The 23,471-nt window shown below is 36.4% G+C and overlaps 2 long non-coding RNA genes across 3 annotated transcripts; one reads left to right on the top strand and one right to left on the bottom strand.

Moving 5' to 3' along the window:
- The first annotated feature begins 77 nt into the window (after positions 1-77).
- On the top strand, positions 78-5,966 carry LOC115921217. 2 transcript variants are annotated; one of them, XR_004062822.1, is made up of 5 exons: positions 78-201; positions 2,203-2,305; positions 2,855-2,949; positions 3,722-3,825; positions 4,694-5,966. It is a non-coding gene; the product is annotated as an uncharacterized LOC115921217 (long non-coding RNA). The 2 variants fall into 2 exon arrangements; XR_004062823.1 differs by having other exon boundaries at positions 3,722-3,847.
- An 8,324-nt stretch (positions 5,967-14,290) lies between these two features.
- Positions 14,291-20,221, bottom strand: LOC115921216. Its single transcript, XR_004062821.1, has 3 exons — positions 20,108-20,221; positions 16,364-16,540; positions 14,291-14,742 (listed from the first exon to the last, which is right to left on the bottom strand). It is a non-coding gene; the product is annotated as an uncharacterized LOC115921216 (long non-coding RNA).
- Positions 20,222-23,471: the final 3,250 nt, after the last annotated feature.

Below are 23,471 nucleotides of genomic sequence, written 5' to 3'. Positions count from 1 at the left end.
TAACAACATAATACCCGCGGGCTAGACTAGACTGCGCGCGCTGGCGCTAGCGCGCTCGCTGCTTAATGCATGCAGTAATAGCGTATATAGCCAGGCGGCCATGCCATGCCAGGCCTTGTACGTATGTACTACTAAGTTACGTCTACGGTAGATCGACTGAATTCAACCAGAAGTTGCCGGTTGCAATCGCGAGGATTGAAGGTTAGTTCACTTCTTTTACTTATTTATGGCCGGGTCATTCAATGTAAAAGTGAACAAACAGCTAATTTAACAGATTTGCTCTTTTTCGCGATCAGTTCTAACGTTAGATCTGTGTAACGTTAATTTTAAGACTGCTCAATGAGCAGACTGCAGTCCCCATCGGAAGCGCCCTGTTCTGGGGCCCGACGCTTCAGGCTCTCCGCGGTCTGGGTCTGGGACCCTGGCCTTGGGCTTGGCCTGCTGGGAAGGCTGTGGTCATTTTGCAAGCTAGAGACAAAGTAAACTAGATCTAGACGTTACTTTTTTACGTGCTCGCATTGCAGTAGAAGTGTGGAATTTTCGTATGTATAGATCTAGACTAGTCTAGAGGTCTAGATATACGAGGAAAAAGCAAGCAAATGTCAGAATTGTAAAAAAAAAAACAACCTCATATTCCACGGCTATTGATGTCTAGTGTGTAGAGTCTAGATCTAGATTCAACTATGCAATATGCAATACACCGCAACTTAGTCTTAGTATAGATCTAGATCTATTTCAGCGGCGCGGCGGATCCAGGATTTTTCAAAAGGGAGGGCCGAAGTTGGACCGAAATATCAGCCTCTATTTGGCGTTGACGGTTGGATCCGCTGAGATTGCATATCTGGCTTCTCTAAATGCCTCTGAGCTCTGTCATTTTGTCAAAAGAATGCCCCCAGAAAGATGGTTATTCCTGTCTAGGCCGAAGTCTGCTCAGCCTCAGGGCCTCATCAGGCACCAGAAAAATTCGCTGACCAGCGAAAAAAGTGGAAAAAATGATCCTTAGCTTTTTCAAGTGTCTGTTTAGATCTAGATCTAGTCTAGATCTACCCAAAATATTCCTTGACAAGCAAACAAAAAGGAGAAGGGGAGGGCCATGGCCGATTCCCCCCCCCCCCCCCCCCTTGATTCCGCCACAGTATAGATTCTATGACTATGTTGTTCAAATTATTTGCTAGGTACCAGTTTACTAGTAGGTTTATTGTCACCCTTAGTCCTTACACTTCTAGCCATGTAATAACATTAACAGTAACTGGGATTTTGTCAAAATGTTTACATTTATGTATCTAGAGGCTAATAAAAAAACATCAGTGCAACACTGTTGAGTATGTTGAAGCACTAAAAATAGAGGATTTATTTATTTAATAAATTTACTGTCTTCATATTAACTTTCATTGCTAACATGTTGAGCTATTTGATAAAATTATTATTTTTTTTTTTTTTTCTCAGTAAATTTACAATATTTTAATGTTTAAATGTTGCTGAAATAGTTACTTGACAAATGCAAAGTAAGATTAATAAACAAAAACCAGTGTGCATGAAAAGTTTATTTAACCAGTTCTTTGGGGGGAAAAACACTGTTGCCTGTGCGTTTTAGATAGGTATACACCATGGGGCTAACGTAGTGAGCCCCATGCCTGCAGGGGTGGTTTATTGTACTAGTAACTACGAGTGTAGAAAATCAATAAGTTTTGAAATATTATAAATAAGGACTAGACCTAGACTGCATGCATGGCTGGAATACTCCCCCAGGGAGTGGAGAATGTGCATACATTGTGTGCGGGCAATCCTGATTGAATCCGATGACCGGGGACGGGGTAATAATAATCTGTAAACTGCTTAGATACAGTATTAATGCCTTACTCTTAAGCACTATAAAAAAGCGGATTATTATTATTATTGATTGTGTTTTCAATATTTTAATTTTGTATTCATTGTATTTCTTCAGTAACTTAATGCCTGGCTAAAACATCGACAAACTTAAACTAATGTCATACATAAGTGTTAATACATGTGTAGGATCTACATCTATATAAGTTAGTTGGGAGTAGACTCTAGACCCTATATCATACATGTATGTATATGGTCCATCCATGCATGGACCACATACTCATCTCCCATCTTCCATAAAAGAATAGCTAATGATTTTGGTAATAAAAAAATTGCCTCACTAATCATCACTGCTTCTTTGTTTTCTGTCTTCAGCGTGTTCTTCGGCAACACTGAGGCAGCATTTGAGAAGAAATATCCCTCAGGCTCAGCTCACCAATTGAAGGACAAGGACAAGGGTTCTATCCAGAGTTTCCAAGTAAGATAATTCCTCTTATAATCCTATTCAGTGTAAGTGTTAAAAAAAGAAACTGAATTGAAATAAGAAATTAAATTAGATAGAAGAATAGGCAGCAAGATGAGGGGTAATGGAATGTAAGTTCTAGGAAAAAGTTTTGAAAACACTTGTAACGATTTCTGGATCTGGATGTATACGATGCTGGACCAGTTGGTATATGATTGCAGCAGATGAGAGAGGGCGCAAAGAATAGATAGTTGAATCGTAGGTGGCTCTTCTCAATCTTAGACTTGAACACCTTTGATGATGGACAGACTATTGATTACTTTAATATTAGAGTACAGACTCAGTAATTTTGAATCCAAAGGACCTGTAGATGGTACGTACTGAACTGATAGACTCTTAGAGCTGTAGCGTACCTTTAGGATAGACCTAAACAATCCAATTTTCTGGGCATTAGTTGGCACATAACCTTATTCTTGAAACTTATGACCTAATTCTTGTGCAGCCCTGATATGGGTATTAATTGCACAGGTCACTTACTGACTTTTTCTTAAATTCTCTTTTTAGGCACAATTTTTGTAGGGTGTTTTCTGCAGCTGTGACCCATGCATACACACCCTAGCCTCCAGCACAGCATTGACCACCCAGCTAATCTCATTCAGGTATGACTTTCTGGGATTGATTTGAAGCTCAATGAACAGAAGGCTCAAGATTAGCTATTGTCACCTTCATCAGGGGTGGGTTCATTAGGATCAGGGGTGGGGGCTAAATGGAAAAGGGAACAGATTTATCAATTTTTTTGGTCAAAATGCATGATCACATGTAACCAAACTTGGCAGGAATCATTCAAAATTCTACCCATGGATGTACAATTTTTAATCATGCATGTAACTCAATAAATGTCTTAAGATTGTTCTAAAGATAAAAGAAAGGGGCTAAAGTGTGGTTCGATTCACCTCTCATTCCATGTGTATACCTTCACCATGTACAAAGTCTATGGCACTAGACTATGGAAATGGTAAGCTGTCACTGGCAATTCAATGCCAATGATGAAATAAATGGCAGTGCTTGGAGTAGTGACATTAACCATAATGCGATTGAAGTAAATAATGAAATGTTTCATGTATTTTTAAAAAAAAATGCATTTTCAGATTGTAACCGATATATGTATGACTATAGGAATCATCCATGAGGATAGGAGCTCAATGTAACTTAATTCAAACTCTCTGCAAGTGAGAATCAGCAACAGGTAAATTATTCACAAGTTGCATATTATAGTAAGTTCATACATGTACCTCTTCAAAAAACAGAAAGACTAAACATTTTATTATATTTCAAGAAATGTAGGTAATTGTTAGTCACTACCTAAGCCCCCCCCCCCCAAAAAAAAATGCATCATTAGTCGTCACTGTTCCCTCCTTTTTTCATTTTCAGCATTTTCCTTGGCAACATTGAGGCAGCATTTGAGAAGAATTAACCTTCAACTCACCAACCTGCTCTTAGGCATTTTCTTCAAGGATGCTATCCACAGATGCCAAGTAAGTGGAACAGATATACGAGGTGTGTCAGAAAAGTTCCAGGACTGATATCACAAAAGAAATATATACCCAAATTACAGACTTTGAGTTTTCCCTTTCGAAGCAATCCCACTGGAGTCTTACACAATGTCCCATCTTTCTCTGCCATGCCTCCATGCACTCCTGAATGATTTTTCTTGGATCCTCTGCAGCTTTTTCCGTCCTCATGGCCATGTTTACATCTTCCACATTTGTAACTCTTTGTGCGACCAACCATGAAACCCCTGTGTGCCCCATTATTTTAGGGAGTGACAATTTTGCCGCATTCTGCCAGACACTCCTAATTCAAAGGGCTGTAACTTTTTCTGCAATCGTTATGAAGAAAAATTGTGTCCAGCAAAGTTGTCTAGTTTTGTATTGGCTTTCCAGTCATATATATTTCTATTCTTTGGCTAATTTTGGGATCCAACACTTAAGAGGGGCGTTAAACTGTTATCAATCAAGCATCTCAACACTGAGCAAACAGATACTATAAATTGGTTCTTTCTATTGAAGAATATTACTGCCATTTTACCTCAAATGAATATTTCCTTTGTTAAGAAGAGTGTTTGATGCTATTCTAATTAAACAAGACAAAAATAAAAGAAATCCATTCCTTTCTAATTTCCATACGTCTGGGTCATTCGCTCTAAAGTTTGAACGAAGTTATTTTCATGACAAAGTACTTCTATCCATGAAATTTCATCAAAACTAGGGAGGATGTGCCACCCAAGACTACTTCCCTTGAATGCCGTACTATTTGATGAATATCCATACTATTTCAAGGTGATGTTTCCATGATCTGCTTTTAAATCTTGTTTGGTTTCTTTCTTCTTCTTTTTTGCCACAGATGTCGAAGTTGTACCACCACAAGCTAGACAAGATTTTGATTCCGACTAACCCATTCTTTAAAGGTCCATTGCCTTAGGAAATTAAAACTTTTATGTCTTGTATCAAGACCCTTTTAAAGCAACATAATAACAATTGTTTCATAAATAAATGCCTCCTTATATTTTTTACAATTTTTTGAAAACCTCTCCAAGTTGCTCGTCTAATGGTGGACCCCGCCCTTAAAATTCTCAGAGTTCCTCGGAATGATTGACCAAAGGATTAGTGATGTTATATCAAGAACGATCTCCGCTTAGGCAAGCTACGGTGCTTGCTAGCCAGCTCTGCAGGCATTATGTTTTGTACATAAACATAAACAATTACTTTTGTTATTAAATAGTGTGCTATGCATCTTTACTTGTTATTTATTGTGGTGAAATTTCACTAATGGCCCAATTTTAAAAAGAGAGCTATACCATGAGTCGAAGAAGATCGTAATTGATTTGAATGCCTGTATAACGTGTCAACTAAATGCATGCTATAAAGAATTTCAAAGGTAAGAAAAAAATGTTTCATATATCTAAGTGACTGAATGTTTTTCGTACTACCTTCTTCTCAATTTAAAGAAATATTGAAAGTGGTATATCAGAGTGAAGAAACTTGTGTTTTTCCCTTTACAAGCTCTGCTCTTTCTTACTTCACTTTCAAATTTCCTCTCTTGTTATATAAACATTTAGCGATTGCTTTACTTCACACATTCAAGCAATGTATACTATCCCTCCTAAAAAAAAAGTTTGTAGATGTGTTAACAATAGATATGGCGACGAAATGTATCAGCATCTCTGAAATGCCTAAGCATAAAAAATGTTGGCAATTTCTCTGAATTTTATTTTTTTAATTTTTTATGGAACATTGTTTACATTAATTGCCTAGTTCTTGGCATGCAAATGGTGGACACTTTATTAATTTCTTTATATTTTTGTGCTGTACATATGTAGAGGAATCTTGTCATAAGCAATCGTGTTCGTCTGCCAGAAAGTTTTTTTTTGTTTTACTCGGGAAATTGTGAGGATTGTTTATTATATTCGTACAATGAATTTCAGTATGTTATGTTGTGTTACGTGTAAGCGACAATTCATTTTTATAACAGCTCCTATCGTCCTAGCATTCATTGATAGTAGGCCTATATTGTGACACATTGAGATACCTTGAACTTGAAACTACGTTTACATCTTTTTCGAATTCACGAAAATACAAAAGAAAGATGTACAATAATTGTATTCACATTTACAACAGTTTGTTTATTACACATAAAATAAAGTATGTTTTATCACAAAATCAGTTTATTTTCCTTGTTCTTTTGTTTTGGAGGGAGGGGGATGTATTCAGAGCAAATTCTAAGAAGCAAGATGGTGAACTTTTCATTAAAATGGGACAAATAAGTTGTTATCAAGTTTTGATAGTGATTAAAATGTACAAGATAATAGACATGACGAAATTAAAATAACATGTCCCTCTTGCTTCAATATTGTTATTATACATATCTTCCAGAGGGATCTAAGTCGAGTTCTATAATGAACTTTTCTCAAATTCAGTCTAATTTTGATGAAATTGTTACTATCTTCATTTTGTGGATTTTGCTCTGTTTATTTATTTAATCCAATCTTTAACTACTTGGCTTTTTCTTGTCACGTTGTGATGCATGTGTTTGAATGATTGTACATGTCCGATGTAGTATGATCTTGACGATGTTCTTATGAACGGACGACTGATGTTGGTGTGAATATGTTTTTGAGTTGGTGTTGGTAATGTCACAAGGATGTTGGCATGAACTGGAAAGGGGAGGTACAACGTCGGCACATGGTGGGATACGGGTTGGCATAACGTTGCTTCTACGTCGGCAAATGGTGGAGAAGAGGTTGGCATAACGTTGGTCTAGCATTGGCACATGGTGGAGGAGGGGTCGGCACTTGGTGGGAAAAGGGTTGGCATTATGTTAGGACAACGTCGGGGAGACGTCGGCACATAGTGTAAAAGGGGTTGGCATTACGTTGGTCCTACGTCAGGGAGACGTCGGCACATGGTGGAAAAGGGGTTGGCATTACGTTTGTCCCATGTCGGCATATGGTGGGATAGGGGTTGACATGACGTTGGTCATACGTCGGGGGACGTTGGCCCGATGTTGGCTTAATGTCATTTCGTCGTTGTCGAGCCAACGTTGGCCCGCCGGCAAGAAAGCCGTTGGCCCAACATCACATTGGCGACGATGGCGCAACGTAACAGCCCACGACGTCGGCACGTGGTGGGATAGGGGTTGGCATAACGTTGGTCCAATGTCGGAACTACGTCGGCACATGGTGGGATAGGGGTTGGAATAACGTTGGTCCTACGTCGTGGAGATGTCGGCACATGGTTGAAAAGGGGTTGGTATAACGTTGGGCCAATGTCGAGGAGACGTCGGCACATGGTGGGATAAGGGTTGGCATAACGTTTATCCAATGTCGGAACAACGTCGGCACATGGTGGGATAGGGATTGGCATAACGTTGGTCGTACGTCGGCACATGGTTAAAAAAGGGTTGGGACGACGTTGGTCCAATGTCGGAAAGACGTCGGCATACGGTGGAAAAGAGGTTGGCATAACGTTGGTTCAATGTCGGGAGGACATCGGCACATATGGTCGGATAGGGGTCGGCACAACGTTGGCCCGATGTTGGCTTAATGTCATTTTGTCACTGTCGGGCCAACGTTGGCCCGCCGGCAAGAAAGCCGTGGGCCCAACATCATGTTGGCGACGTTGGACCAACGTAACAGCTTACGTTGGCCCCACGTTGGCGTAACGTCGTATTGTTATCTGGGTTAATACAGGGACCACCCGGTTCCAGTATGCAATGGACTTATACGAGATACTATCTCATTAAAACGAGATAACTATCTCATTAAAACGAGATACTATGTCGTTTTAACGAGATACTATCTCATTAAAACGAGATAACTATCTCGTTTTAACGAGATACTATGTCGTTTTAACGAGATACTATCTCATTAAAACGAGATACTATGTCGTTTTAACGAGATACTATCTCATTAAAACGAGATAACTATCTCGTTTTAACGAGATACTATGTCGTTTTAACGAGATACTATCTCATTAAAACGAGATACTATGTCGTTTTAACGAGATACTATCTCATTAAAACGAGATAACTATCTCGTTTTAACGAGATAAAAATATTTTTACCATGTCCCTTCCCGGGCTCCGTATATATCACATGTAGTTGCTCTAACTCGGATGTATCACTCCTGATCCCATCAAAACGGACAGAGTAGAGTGTAATGAGCATGCAATCTTCTGCCAAGAAACGTTTCATGAATCAGGATACGGTAAGATTACTTATCCTAACCCTATAGGCTTGAATAGTTCATGGTTACAAAATGCGACCCGGCTGCTAAGTAGGGGTGTGGTTGTATAACTTACCCCCAAGTGCATTCAATTTCATTATTTTTGGCCCGGCCCCTCCCCTCAGTGTTGTTGTTGTTGTTTTTTGTTGTAATGGCAATCAGTCAAAACCTGACTATTATCACCAACGCCTTTCTTTTTAATATTAATTTCTTTCTTTCTCTTTTTTTTTTAAAAATAAGAGTATCAAAAATATAATTTAAATATAGGCTTCTCTCTTTTTTTCTTATTCTTTTTTTTCCCCCTTAAAATAAAATGAAAGAAAGTGTTATTTAGGGTACGCATATTTGTGTTCCCAGCACCCCCCCCCCCCCCCTTTCAGAAAAGTCCGGTGTGTAAATTCAATACGGCCGGGTAGATCTTTTTTCTTTGTTATACAAGCCTTTTTAGCACCCCCCCCCCCCCTCTTTCAGCAAAAGTCCAGTGTGTAAAGTCAATACGGGCAGATCTTTTTCTTTGTTATACGATCGAGCCGGAGATTTGGGAACACGCATGCGATACCTCCGTTCCCGGAGGGGGGGGGGGGGTATTCGTTACGACTTAATTTACTGCAGTAAAACTAAATATAAAAAAATATGATGAATAAGTATAAGAAAAATGAATTATGAACTACCAATTACCCCGGACCAATATCAACGAAAATTTAAGAATCCCCATTACACCATCACCATCGTTATCATCATCGCCCCCTCCCCGTTTCTGTCTGTCTGTCTCTCTCTCTCTCTCTCTCCGTCTCCCGAGACGGTAGTCAACATAAAGAATCTCGACTTTTTCATTTTTGGGATGAGAAAGATATCATATTAGTCGCGTATTAACGCAAGTTTGATTGGCATTGATGAACAAATTATAATCACCGTAGTCGTCCAAGAAATGTTCCAGAAATTTGTGAAATGCAGCTATTTAAAATATATATACATAGCATTTTTTTTTCTTGCTTTCTGTCTTTCTTTCTTCTTGTGGTTCTTTCTTTTTTCCCCTTCTTCGTCGTCTTCTTCTTCTTCATTAAGCTAAGACAATAAACATGCACAATAAAATTGTACAATGTATCTATGATGACCTGGTAGTCAACGTTTGATATGGTACATTGCTGCCGATATTGCTAAAGTCTGACTTTTCGTAACGCTTCGTAATGAAAAGTTCAGATAATGCTTACATGGTAAACAATCCTGAAAAAGAAGACTATAAGCTACTGATCATAGTTTAATTTCTTTATTTGCTTTAGTTGCAAAAGAGTCGTAGAGGGCTTTTTCCACTTTGGGCAGCGGTGCAGAGTCTCGTAATTCTGTCGCTGTACAGTTTAAAATAAAATATCCGAAGAAACTGAGCAAGACCCCTTACTTTTCTTAAAATTTGCCTTTTTAATACAGTAGGTGAGATAATTTAGTTTTGCAGATAGATATTTAGGAAATTGTCGCACATCATTATTAATAATGAGTAATAGCAATCTATCTTTATCTAAAACTGCATGCGTATTTATGATTTCATTCATACACCTGCATGGCTGCCGTAATTTGTACTTTTCCATTTTTTCTTTTTGTCGCCATGAACAGGAGAGGATTAAAACTTGTCTATTTAATTCATTTGAAAATTAATTCATTTGAAAGATTGTTTCATGCCTATATGTGGTGCATGGTGTCAAATCTGCAAATAATTCAACGTAATTATTTTCCATTTGTTCAATCATCATTGTTCATTCTTGTTTTAGAATTTGGTCGTCGTCTTCTTTGTTACCTTTTCTTTAGCCAATATCAAAATGTTTTCATGAATCTTTTACCAAAACTATCTCATTGAAACTAAAGATAAACCTATATCTATAATTTTGACCCCAAACCTATCCATAACTCTTATAACATAACTTTTATACGCTAACACCCTAAACTTAGCCACGAATCGCCAATTTTGCTCTAACCCCCACCAATTCCATAGCTTATTCATAGGCCCCGACCCTAAACCAGACGGTATAAACCAAATTATGAATAAAATAATCATAACCCTGTTTAAACTTTGAACTTAACCTATACAAGTAACCATACCACTATAAGCAGTTTATAATATTTGTAATCATGTTTGACTTTTAATAGCAAACAAAAACAAGTGATTTGTTTTTCTTCTATTTTTTTAAATATAATCTGTTCGTATTCTTTTTCTAAATTAGGGCTTGTTTGGATTTCTCGCCTTCCAACCTATTTGTATATTTATGTGTATGTTTTATTTAACTCAGTATGTAAATCATGTTAATATATAATGTATGTTTCTTTGTAAAATTGTGAATGCTTTTTATATGCACGGTCATGCCGAAGAACAGCCATTGGATGAAGTATGTCACCGTACTAAAATGAAATAAACAAACAAACAAACCCCAATCTTTGAACAACAGACATACCCACTAATATGCTTGAAGTGGACGTATAGGAGGAGGGGCGTTTTATTTAGAAAACCACGTAAACCCACTATTAGGACATCACTGCAGAATAATCAACCATCCATAATTATGAATTGGGTCGTTGTCAGGAATAGGGTTAGGGGTAGGAATACGGTTAGGAATATGATTAGGGTTATGACCAGGGAGGGGGTTATAGGACTAGGGTTAGGGCTAGGGTTAGGGTTTGGACTAGGGTTAGATTTAGGACTAGGGTTGGGTGAGAGTTAGAGTTAGGACCAGGATTTGGGTTAGGGTAAGGACAAGGGTTGTGGTTACAATCGGGGTTACAACTAGGCTTACTTTCAACCAATCAGCTCTTTTTGGATGACCAATAAATCCAGCTTTCCAAAAGTGGAACAATAGGCGAACAATAATAGATGAAGATTGACCTCTTTATCCAATCTATTTCACACTAAATGCAACTTTTTATGAAATATGCTTTCAGTTTACATTTGACACATGCAGTGGCGGATCCAGGGTGGAAGCCAGGGGGGGCGGCACCGTCCCTCACCCCTGAAAAAAAAAGGAAAAACCACAATTTTACCTTAACCATAATTTAACGCCCCCCCCCACACTAATTTCTCACGAATTGGACCCCCATCCTCTCCGGCGGCTGCATCCGCTCCTGGACAAAGATAATTATATGTATTGCCCCCTTAACACATATCCAACACACATCATCATCCCCCCCCCCCCCACCTCCCCTCTCCGGCGTAGAAGAGAGACTTGATCAAATATTGAAAAGAAAAAGAAAAGGACAAGAATAAACAGAGGAAAAAGGGGAAGGGAATGTGAAAAGAAGATGCTACGACACCCTACCGCCCGCTCCAATTCGCTCCAGTGCACTCAAACTCACGCTCTTGCTATGCTACATCACTGAAAGCCCTCATTACAACATACAGTGCCTCAAACTCACTTATACACACAGTAAGGGAAACAAACGTGCAAACTAAACACGTCTAAACAATAAAATAAAGCACAAATTAAACAGACTTTGTTTGGGCAATCCATGATTATATCCTACAAAATCTGAGAACAAATTGGGTTGTATGACACATGCTCATACCAAAATTGCTCAACAATAGTTTTCTACACTAACTGAAATCCTAACTTCAACCCTGGACCCATACCATTTCTAACCCTAAATTTTAACTAAATAAAAATCAAACCTGAACCCTAACCCAAAATTTTTCATTAAAAAAAAGCCTAGAGCAAATGTCAAATCACTGCAAACTGACCATTGTGCTCCTGAAATCATATTAACTACATGGCAATCTTTCTTCATTAGGCTATTATATTTCAGCATAACCTACATATAATAAACTGATTGCATACTTTGAATGATATATATATATTGCAGTATTATCCTAAAATAAAAATAGAATTTCTCATCAAAATAATACATTTAACAATATAATACACAGGTCATATATATAGCCTAATACAGAAGCTATACTGTAAACATCTTTAAAACTTTACATGCAATCATTGTTACACATTTAAACTTTAAAAGGCATAACTGCAGTCAGGTATTATCCCAAAGTATGGATGGGGCATCACCTGAAACATACCACATCAGGTAATAAGGCCAGGCAAAGTAAATAATAAGTATGAAGTGGGCGCTTGATCACATTTGAATACAAACAACTTACCTAGATTTTAACTAGTGGGTTACCGAAAAAAAGGAAACCATCAAGGAATTTAGATGATGACCAAGGACTTATAATTGTCACCTCTCATATGTTTAGTACAGTACTAAACTTTTGGAGGGGATAACTTCGAGGAACTTGTACAATGGTGATCATCTTGCTATCTCTCAACGCAATATTAGAGAAAGCGAAAAAACTGGTTGGGCAAGGGTTTACCAAATTGTGCATGAGCTATAAGATACTTCATGTTTGTATAAGGGATCTTATTTGGTTATTGTGTACATGCAAATGTAACAGAAATAGTATGGTTGAATGCTCAATCCTTCAACTGAGAGAAACTAAATGAGCAAATACATGTACTGGATATAGCATAATTATATGAAAGTTAACCATATAATCATATGTATTTACATGTATATGTACATACGATGAGATGGTTTCATGTTGCAATGCCCAAGGTTATTTGTTAACACTTTGTATATCTATGATTAGTGATATTGTATTCAGACTGATGAAAGAGAACCTTTTAAGCACACCATAACCTGTAAAACACTACATAAGAACATAAGGATGACACCATGTATACTTCTATCATGTTCAAACCACAGCTAGTTAAGGTATATGGTTGAAACTATACTGCATTATACTGCTATACTATCCTCAATGATATACACACAAGCATCACAAAGAGGTGGCAGAAAAATATATTAAATCAAGAATTAAATAAGGTTGCTTCCAAAATCAAAGAGGGTGATTGTCCTCTAAAAAATGTTAAATTTGGAAATTGTATTGCTTTATTAAGGCTTATTTTGTTCATTCAATTACCGGTAATGGGAAAATCTACACAAAACAACAAAAAGAAAGTAAACAGCAATGAACAATGAAATATAGGTTTGCTAGCATTGCCAAAAGATATTACACATAGAGTATTGATTAGAAGGAGTCAATGATAGGATTCCCTTAGTTACCAAGTTGTTGATAATACTAAAAAAGTTGAACACATTCCCCAGAATTTGGATTTGCATGTAATGGGAAAATAACTCAAAATCACTCTATATGATTTTAGGATATTTATGGTTGAAGAAAAAAACTTGGTTAAAGTGTATCAGGTTATGCACACACATGCATGTACATGAATATACTACCCTTAAAAGACACACCTGTTAGGACAATGTTAATTGAATATGAGCATGAGCCAACATCTCCAACTAGCAACTTTCATTGCCAATTGCTAATTTTAAGGATGCATACATGTAGCTACATAATTGCTTTAACTCAAATGAGCTGAATATTATGCATCCATCTGCACTCTATATAGCACTGTAAAATCTGTAGTTTTTACTAGTTTTACACACAACATTAAAGTTATACTTAAAACTTTGTGTAGCTACAATACCATACAATATTTAAAGGGATCCGGTAACTTTGTCTCAGATTCTGAAACAAAATTCTGGATTTAGCTCATGCTGCAATGATAATTATAGACCTTTAGGTCAGTCAGGAACCCCAGGACTTTTACAAGCCGATTGCCTGTCTGATTATCAAGATATTTATGATTGGAATTACAAATTTTGAAAACCGTTTGCTAAACTGTTTTCATAACACTACAATCTATTGGGGGAAAAGAGTATGGTAAAACCGATCACTCAAAGATTTTTAATTCTTTGAGGCACTTCTTGATCATTTTGAAGCGCAATTTTTTTAGGACTTCAATTTAACACCATATCACAGACACTGATAGCACGTAGGGCCGTGTATCTCAGATTTAACATTGTTAAACGATCCCTTTATTAGAACAAGCACATGATTCCAACAAGAGGGAAATTGGTTTGCAGTAGCAGTTACAAAAATTGCCCCAAAAACTGTAGTAAAAAATGAGAAGTACAAGATATGCAATATTAAGTACATCCACTTAAATATATAGCAAAGTGCCTCATTATTACCCACTGGCTTTGGCCAAGCCGTATCAAGACAACCACCCCCCAGGAAAATAACCACCCGGATCCACCCTGATAAGAAGTTGGTTTTTATAAAGACAGATTTTAAAACTTTTATTTTGGGGTATCCTTGGGGGTCATTGTCCTCAGGGGGGGGGGGGGGGGGTATTGTCCTTGGGGGTAATTTTCTGAGGGGGTGATTGTCCCGCTGGTAATTGTCACTCCTGATATAACTATGTCATTATGATAGGAAAGAAAAAAATATTTATTAGAGTTCATATTTCTTTTGCAGGGTACTTGACGTTTTTCTGTAAATCGGCATCTTTGTTGTAATGTGGGCTTCTTCACAAGGAAAGTGTCTGTTCTGCTAGATACTCCATCGTTTGGTTCAATTCCCCTTGTAACTTCTGAATTAAATTTCTGCAGACCTTCTCATTTCATGTTTGTTTACACATGGTTGTCTTTCTCTAGACCCTCCTACAGGTGTACTTGGTCATCATCATTTCAGAAAAACCAAGAGCCATGCCGTTAGCCTCTGCCAGGTCCCTCTCAGTGCATGTGTCAAGCAGCATCACCCTGTACTTGATGGGATCCCATATGGAATCTGTTGGTTTGAGAAAAAAGAACAGAGTTTTCATTTGATTTCTGGTCTCAAGATCAGTATGAACAATGACAACAGTTATGTTTCTTTGTGTAGGATTCATTAAAATGTCTATAAAATATCTAACAGATAAAATGTGAAAATCATTCTTTGTTTCAATTATCTTTATCTAGGAAGGGTGTTTCCAACACATGTTTCAAACTAGCAGAATACATCTAAACCATGCTATGGTTATGCAATTCACTTTTAAATGTTATATATTCCTTGTAATTGTTTTTACAAAGAGATGTTTGGAGGTATATTAAACATTTTTGTAAGGCTGTCCAAAATTTACACTGCAGTTTGAATAAACTGAAAAAGCACAAGAATTGGTCACTACATGAGTGACATTTTATGGTTATTTCTTAAGTAACCCTTTACCTGTTAATGCATAACATCAAAAGACAACAATATGAACAAGGAACAAAATAATTCGCAACACTAAACGATGTTTTATATTCAGTATGTTACATTACCATATTTAAAAAAAATACATATTACTACAAAATGTAATAGAATAATAGGGCGATTCAAGACAGTTGCGAAATTTGCAACTGATATTTGCAATTGATTGCAACTCAACTTTGTTGCCACGCCCACTAGTCTCCTAAATTTCCTAGGATTTTGTTAGGATTAAAGTTTTAAGAAATAAATAAAATTAACTAGATCTAGCTTTTATTCTTCCCTCTAGTACTCTCTCTCTCTCTTACTATTAGGGCATTGCTAGAAAGTTCAGTTGCGATCAATTGCAAATTCGCAATTATGCGCAAGACTTATGCTAAGTATGTGCACAATTTATTCCAAACTTATCTTGGATATCATATTACAGTAGGTGTACAATGGATCTCTTACAATACTGATAGCATACTATTTTACTACCAACAAGTAACCAATTTTTTAAAAGTTTGCAAATGAACTGGGTCACAGAAATCTTTAGATTTTGAACATACAGTAATACGTTGATTGTATTTTTTTTTTGAATAAATAGACTTGGGCACTGATTTAATTAAAGTATTGATTATTCATCTAACAACAAAAAACAAAATTTAGTAACAAAGATAGTACACATAGCTATCTCTTTATGGAATCTGCTTTGCTTTCAAAAATTACATGCCAATTGAGAAAATATAATGTAGCTATCAAAAAGGCTTTTTAAAAAAGAGGATGCATGGTAAAATAATGGCCATCTCCCATCACTCTAATTATATAAAATCATATGTCTTTGTTAACTGCCTCCTTAAAAAATCATTTCATTCCCCTGTTATGACTAACTGTATTCAGACTATTGAGAAACAATAATACAAAACAGGTAAATGTAATAGCTCATTGCAAAGTAAACATGTATAAGTTTAAAACAAATTAAAAATGGTCATGAGCATACTAGTACATTATGTTCCGGAGGCATACATTTTTAAGTAGGTATTCATTGAAGAGCTAGAGTACATGCAGCAGGTAATAGACCATCAATAAAAAATAAAATGGTTAAGATGATGGGGCAGGAGTCTGAAATACCCTCATCTTTTCTTAAGTCCAACGTTTCCTAGTAATTAAAATCTATCTACATATACATGTACATACTACATACCTCATAGATTGGCTGCTAGTGGTATACTGGATCATCTTGATCTACCACGTTGTCAAAGGATAATCAAAGCCTCTTGTCCCAGTCAGTGGAGTACACATGTATGCAGTTCTTTCTTCATCTTGACAGTCACCTTGTGCCGCCTCTGCCTTAATAGTGACCAAGTATCTGCCTGCTCCTCTGGAAATGAATATGTGTTTTGAGAATAATCAAAATATATCAAATATTTAACATATCATACACAATACAGGATCACAAGAAGTACATATTCGTATAATATTTCAGTACAGATGTGTAATTTATTGATCAATATGTCTACATGCTACACCAACTATCGAAAATTACTTTGACAAAGCTAAAGAAATTCATGTCACGTATGCAAATTATGATATTAACATCTTCCAATAAACTTTTGCTAAAAGCATCTCAAAGATGTGATACATTGTACGAGCAACAGTGTGTATATATATGCATCAGTGATAATAACCCTGAATTATGTTGCTCTATGATCTTGGTAACAAACTTTTTCAAATTCAAAAAAGCGATAAAGCAAAATTGAAATTCATGACTGATAACAGGTATACATGTATCATTCGTTAGTTTGTTCATGCATTTATTTATTTAATTTTTCATTAAGATACAATCTAATCAAATCAACATATAAATGTATCCAGGGGCGGATCCAGCCAGCAGCAGGGGAGGGGGCCAAAGAGGGGGCCCAATTCATGAGAGAATATTTAGCGGCGAAAAAGCCAGCCAGTGAATAAGCGGTGGAGGGGGGGGGGGGGGGGGGGAAGAGGAGCAATAATTGTTTTTCTTCTTTTTGGCTCCCGAAAATTGGAAAATCGCGCCGGTCAATAATTGATGATTTCAATAAAAAGATATTCAAAATCATCTGAATGAGTTTAATGCCATCTCTATACAGTAATGTTAGGTGAATCTGAATTTAACATACCCCTTCAAAACATACATTTGGATTGGATAAAAGTATAACCTTGTTTATTGAATAATTTGTGACTCCATGTTTCAGAGGAAGCTAGAGAATGAAAATTCAAGAGTATCAATATATCCATCATTCACATTACCGGTAGATGGTCTACTGAGGTTCCTTGAGTTAGTGTATAAAACTTCATAATATGTCCTAATTTGGAATTTACATGTAAATCATCTGAATAATATTCACATTTGTGACTTACTATTTACAAGCTCCATTACAAGATTAATGTTCTTGAAATATTAAATTGATCATTACCTTGATAAGCCCAATGTCACATAATATTTTTAGTGGGAAATACATTTGAGAAACATTATGAAAATACTGGAGAAATGCATGTGCAGGTACTAGAATTTATGTTATCCTTGTTCATATTAGTATTTATTTAAAAAAAAAAGTATAATAACTAAAAGAGGTGCAATATGCAGATGACAGTCACTTCTATATTTTTCAGAGAAGAATCATCTGTGAAATATATTTTGGAAGAATTAGGCAGATTTGGAAGCATTGCTGGCCCAGTGCTCAATAAAGATAAAACAATTTTGAAATGGGTGGGCCCTACTCAGCATAAATGAAACTTTCAAGCGTTTGGCCTTCTTTGGAAAGATGGCTGTATCAAATACTTAGGAGTTTATATAGACACAGACCTAGATTTAGTGGTGAAATTAAGTTGGGAAATGAAATTAGAAAAGATACAGAGAATAGTAGACAATTGGCGGAAGAGAAAACTTACAATTATAGAAAGAGTTCTCATAATTAAGACATTGCTTATTAGTCAAATAGTTCATCTGATTATGTTTTGCTCAGTACCAAATTTATATTGTAAAAAAAAATAGAAAAGATTAAATACAATTTTGGAAGGAATTCAAAAGTTGACAAAGTGAAAAGAAAAATGATAGTTAGAGATTATACTGATGATGGAATAAGAATGATTGATTTTAACAAGTTAATACATAGTTTCAGGTTGAAATAGGCTTGGAAGAATAGTTGATGACACAGAAAGTTATTGGAAAGACTTTGCAATGTTATATTTCCAACCATTAGGAGGTCTCAACGATTTACTTTTGAATTGTACTGTCGAAACATGATAGAAAAAATATTTTGTCGGCAAACTGCCAAGGTTTTATTTAGAAATTATGAAAGCCTGGTCATATATAAATGATATTGTGAAACAGGATTATATTCATTTGGAAAATCAGATTTATGGTATAATAAATATAGGCCTATTACGCATGAAAAACAGCCAATCTTCTATAGAGAGTGGTACCTACATGTGAGTAACATAATCTTTGTAAAAGATATTTATATCGATGACAAAATTGATAACAACCATTGAAAATTAAAAATAAAAAGCAAAAGTGACAGCACTGTTTTTGTTTTTGTTTTATTTGAGAAATGCAATACCAAAAGTTTGCACTGATATTCTGATAACTTAAAAGAATCTATTTTGTTAGAAAATCCCACTATACAAATTGGTAAAAAGGAAAAACGAATGGAATTTGTGTCAAGTAGGGTATTTTATCATATTCTAGCAAGGGACAAACTTAATTGATCATTTAAAGTGGAAAAAGATCTTCCAAAGAAATTTGATGAATGTAAAGGAAACTAAATTGAAACAATTTGATTTTAAGACAATTTATAATTGATTCCTGTAAAAAGAATGTTATTTTATGGGAATTTAGTAATTCTGATGTAGATCTAATGTGAAACATGTAACTGTAGAGAAGATTTATTCCATGCTTTTTTGAACTGTGAAATGAACATGCCCTTCTTTGAAAAATTAATGGAAATGATAAAGCATGTCTATAAAGTAGATATTGATTTTTATATCGGTCTTTTGTAAACAAACAATTTGGAAAAAAATATTGATGATATTGTTAAAAAACTTTGAAAACAAATTAGTTTTCAATGGCGACCTGCCGTAGCAACAAACAGAGTAGACAAAAGATTTAACTATGTTTCGTTGACGATGTATTTTTCGTCTTCTTTGTGAATGGCAATCATACACAAACTGCATTGCACCTACATGTAGGCCTACAGTACATACATCCACTTACCCGTACAACACACTGTCACTACAGTCAGTCTCTTCATAGACTCTACTATTACTAGTATTAGAGGCAGTCAGTGCAGTGGACATATTAGTATTACTATTAGGGACTTTTAGATTTGCACGTCGACATAGTGGACTGCTCCGTGTAACATCCTTTTAAGGTACTTTTAAAAGGACGTCACACGTAGCAGTCCACTATTTCAACATGCAAAAGTCCATATTGTTTATAGCAGAACAACCAACAACGATATCACACTCTTCGGACACTCTGAACTTAGTTAGTGAAGCTTTTGGTCTATTAATCAGTCGAGCTCGAGCTACATGCAGTGCTAGGTGCACTCCCATTCATAAACTAGTACTACAACATTATTTTACAAGACAAAGAGGTTGTCAAGATGGGAATCCTGTACGAACTAAACAACGACTCGATTGGTATTTGCAGATTAGCATGATTAGTGAGCTAAGCTACGCCACGCCTGGCCTAGCCGCCCTGGCACGGCCGGAGCACCAGGCTATCTGGCCTCTGCTAGTATTCACTACTACTACTAGTACTAGTACTAGAGCCAGTGCTAGAGGCTGTATATAGTTACATACTGCGGGCCGCGGGCAGAATCACATAGTTCCGAGGGCCAATTAATGATTAAAACGAAAATTATGCTTCTTGTTGGTAAATCAAAGGAAAAACAGAAACAAATCTTACCTTAAAACAGCGTAGACTAGAGATTTTTCACGGCTTATGAAGTTGTGCGTCACGGGTCGGTACTGAGTAACCAAGTCAGGTGATAACAACATTCTCTAGTCTAAACATACGCAGACGCTATTTGTGACATTTAGCTGATCAGGTGTACCAAAAGTGTAAAAAGTAAAGAGTAACTCCATCTTCAGTATTCAGTACTATATATATACATAAATATATATATATATCTATTCATATTTGTCAGGTAATATGCCAGGGCTGGAAAGTGAATTCCTGCTAGAAAACAAAACAAAAATTAATAATTTTGTTATAGTTCTGTTCTCGATAAGGGACGTTTTGTCATCTACACATTTCTCGTTTACGTGTCGTCTTGCATGGGGGGGGGGGGGGGGGGGGGGCTGTAAGAATTTAAGGACAGGATATTAAACAGTTATTTCGTATACCTTCCTAATAGAGTGACCACCCTTTGTTCTAAGCGATAAGAACTAAGCAAGACAGTGCGCACCATTCCTCCTCGCTTGGTTCCTTACGGAACGTTGAGGAGTACTCCGAAGAAGAAGAAGAAGATTCAAAAGAGGGAGGGTGGAGGGACCCCTATCCACATCCTCTATAGCCCGTTGGTCCCCTATGACCCCCTTTTTCTTATGTTAATTGAAAGCTGATTTGAGGCTATAAGAGTTAAATTATTAGAAATGAAATCGTTATTTGTTCCACCTTTCTTATGTAGTGATGAAAAAGGTTGGTAGATCGTTTCTAGGATGCGGGGGGGGGGGGGGGGCGGAGCAAACCCTAGCCCAATTTTTCTATATACTTCAGCTGCTGTTTTTAGTATATAGGCCTACAAAGATTTTAGTGATGATAAAATCATGTATTTATATTCAAACAATATATATTATAATAGGTATTGCCGGTGCTAGAAAGTGAATTTCTGTCCTAAAACTAACACACCTTTTCAGAAAGCATACCTATAGATCAAAAGACTATTTTCAGTTAGTCTTTGATTTGAGAACAGAATCTCAATAGGGGCACTTTAATATTCACATTTCCCCTGTTTTGGGGTCGGGAGGGGGTACGGGATGTTAGAGTTGAATTACTAGAAATGATATCGTTATTTGTTCCGCCCTTCTCATGGAGTGATGAAACATGTGGGCAGATCGTTTCTATGGTGGTGGGGGGGGGGGGGGGGCAAACCCTGGATGATTTGTTTCTATATATTTCAGCTGCTGCTTTTAGTATATTACTCTGGTGTTGATTATGTTATATAATATATATTTGATAGGTATAGTGACAGTGCAAGAAAGTAGATTCCTGCCAGAAAACTAAACAAAATGTTTCAGAAGGCTTAAGATGCCTAAATCAAAAGACTAATTTTAGTTAGTCTTTGATTTGAGAACAGAATCTCAATAGGGGCATTTTAATATTCACATATCCCCTGTTCTGGGGTCGGGAGGGGGTACGGGATGTTAGAGTTGAATTACTAGAAATGAAATCGTTATTTGTTCCACCATTCTTATGGAGTGATGAAACATGTGGGCAGATCGTTTCTATATGGTGGTGGGGGGGGGGGGGGGGCAAACCCTGCAGTATGGATGATTTGTTTCTATATATTTAAGCTGCTGCTTTTAGTATACATATACTCTGGTGTTGATTATGTTATATATATATATATATTTATATATATAATATAATATAAATTTGACATGTATAGTGACAGTGCAAGAAAGTAAATTCCTGCCAGAAAACTAAACAAAATTTTTCAGAAGGCATAATATGCCTAAATCAAAACCTAAATCAAAAGACTAATTTCAGTTAGTCTTTGATTTGAGAACAGAATCTCAATAAAGGACTTTTAAATAATCTACATTTTCCCCGTTTTGGAGTCGGATTGGGAGAGGGTGGGGGCTGTTAGAGTTGAATTACTAGAAATGAAATCGTTATTTCTTCCACCCTTCTAATGAAGTGATGAAACATGTGGGCAGATCGTTTCTATGGTGGGGGGGGGGGGGGGGGGGGGAGTAAATCCTAGATAATTTTTTTTTAAATATATATTTCAGCTGCTGCTTTTAGTAGATGGTGTTGATTATAGGTTATATATATATATATATATTTATTTATTTATTTGACAGGTATAGTGACAGTGCAAGAAAGTAAATTCCTGCCAGAAAACTAAACAAAATGTTTCAGAAGGCTTAAGATGCCTAAATCAAAAGACTAATTTCAGTTAGTCTTTGATTTGAGAACAAAATTTCAATAGGGGCATTTTAATATTCACATTTCCCTGTTTTGGGGTCGGGAGGGGGTAGGGGATGTTAGAGTTGGATTACTAGAAATGAAATCGTATTTTGTTCCACCCTTCTTATGGAGTGATGAAACATGTGGGCAGATCGTTTCTATATATGGTGGTGGGGGGGGGGGGGCAAACCCTGGATGATTTGTTTCTATATATTTCAGCTGCTGCTTTTAGTAGATGGTGTTGATTAGGTTATATATATATATATATATATATATTATTTATTTATTTGACAGGTATAGTGACAGTGCAAGAAAGTAAATTCCTGCCAGAAAACTAAACAAAATGTTTCAGAAGGCTTAAGATGCCTAAATCAAAAGACTAATTTCAGTTAGTCTTTGATTTGAGAACAAAATTTCAATAGGGGCATTTTAATATTCACATTTCCCCTGTTTTGGGGTCGGGAGGGGGTAGGGGATGTTAGAGTTGAATTACTAGAAATGAAATCTTATTTGTTCCACCCTTCTTATGGAGTGATGAAACATGTGGGCAGATCGTTTCTATATATGGTGGTGGGGGGGGGGGGGGGCAAACCCTGCAGTATGGATGATTTGTTTCTATATATTTCAGCTGCTGCTTTTAGTATACATATACTCTGGTGTTGATTATGTTATATATATATATTTATATATATATATTTATTATATTTGACAGGTATAGTGACAGTGCAAGAAAGTAAATTCCTGCCAGAAAACTAAACAAAATGTTTCAGAAGGCTTAAGATGCCTAAATCAAAAGACTAATTTCAGTTAGTCTTTGATGTGAGAACAAAATTTCAATAGGGGCATTTTAATATTCACATTTCCCCTGTTTTGGGGTCGGGAGGGGGTAGGGGATGTTAGAGTTGAATTACTAGACATGAAATCGTTATTTTGTTCCACCCTTCTTATGGAGTGATGAAACATGTGGACAGATCGTTTCTATGGTGGGAAAGGGGGGGGGGAGCGACCCTAGATGATTTGTTTCTATATATTTCAGCTGCCGCTTTTATACGCATATTCCAGTGTTGATTAGATTATACATATATATTTATAACATATATTTGACAGGTAGTGCCAGTGCTAGAAAGTAAATTCC

Source organism: Strongylocentrotus purpuratus, unplaced genomic scaffold (genome assembly GCF_000002235.5).
Source record: "Strongylocentrotus purpuratus isolate Spur 01 unplaced genomic scaffold, Spur_5.0 spur5_scaffold_1, whole genome shotgun sequence".
NCBI classification, from domain to species: Eukaryota; Metazoa; Echinodermata; class Echinoidea; order Camarodonta; family Strongylocentrotidae; genus Strongylocentrotus; species Strongylocentrotus purpuratus.
This window is presented reverse-complemented; position numbering and strand designations above follow the sequence as displayed.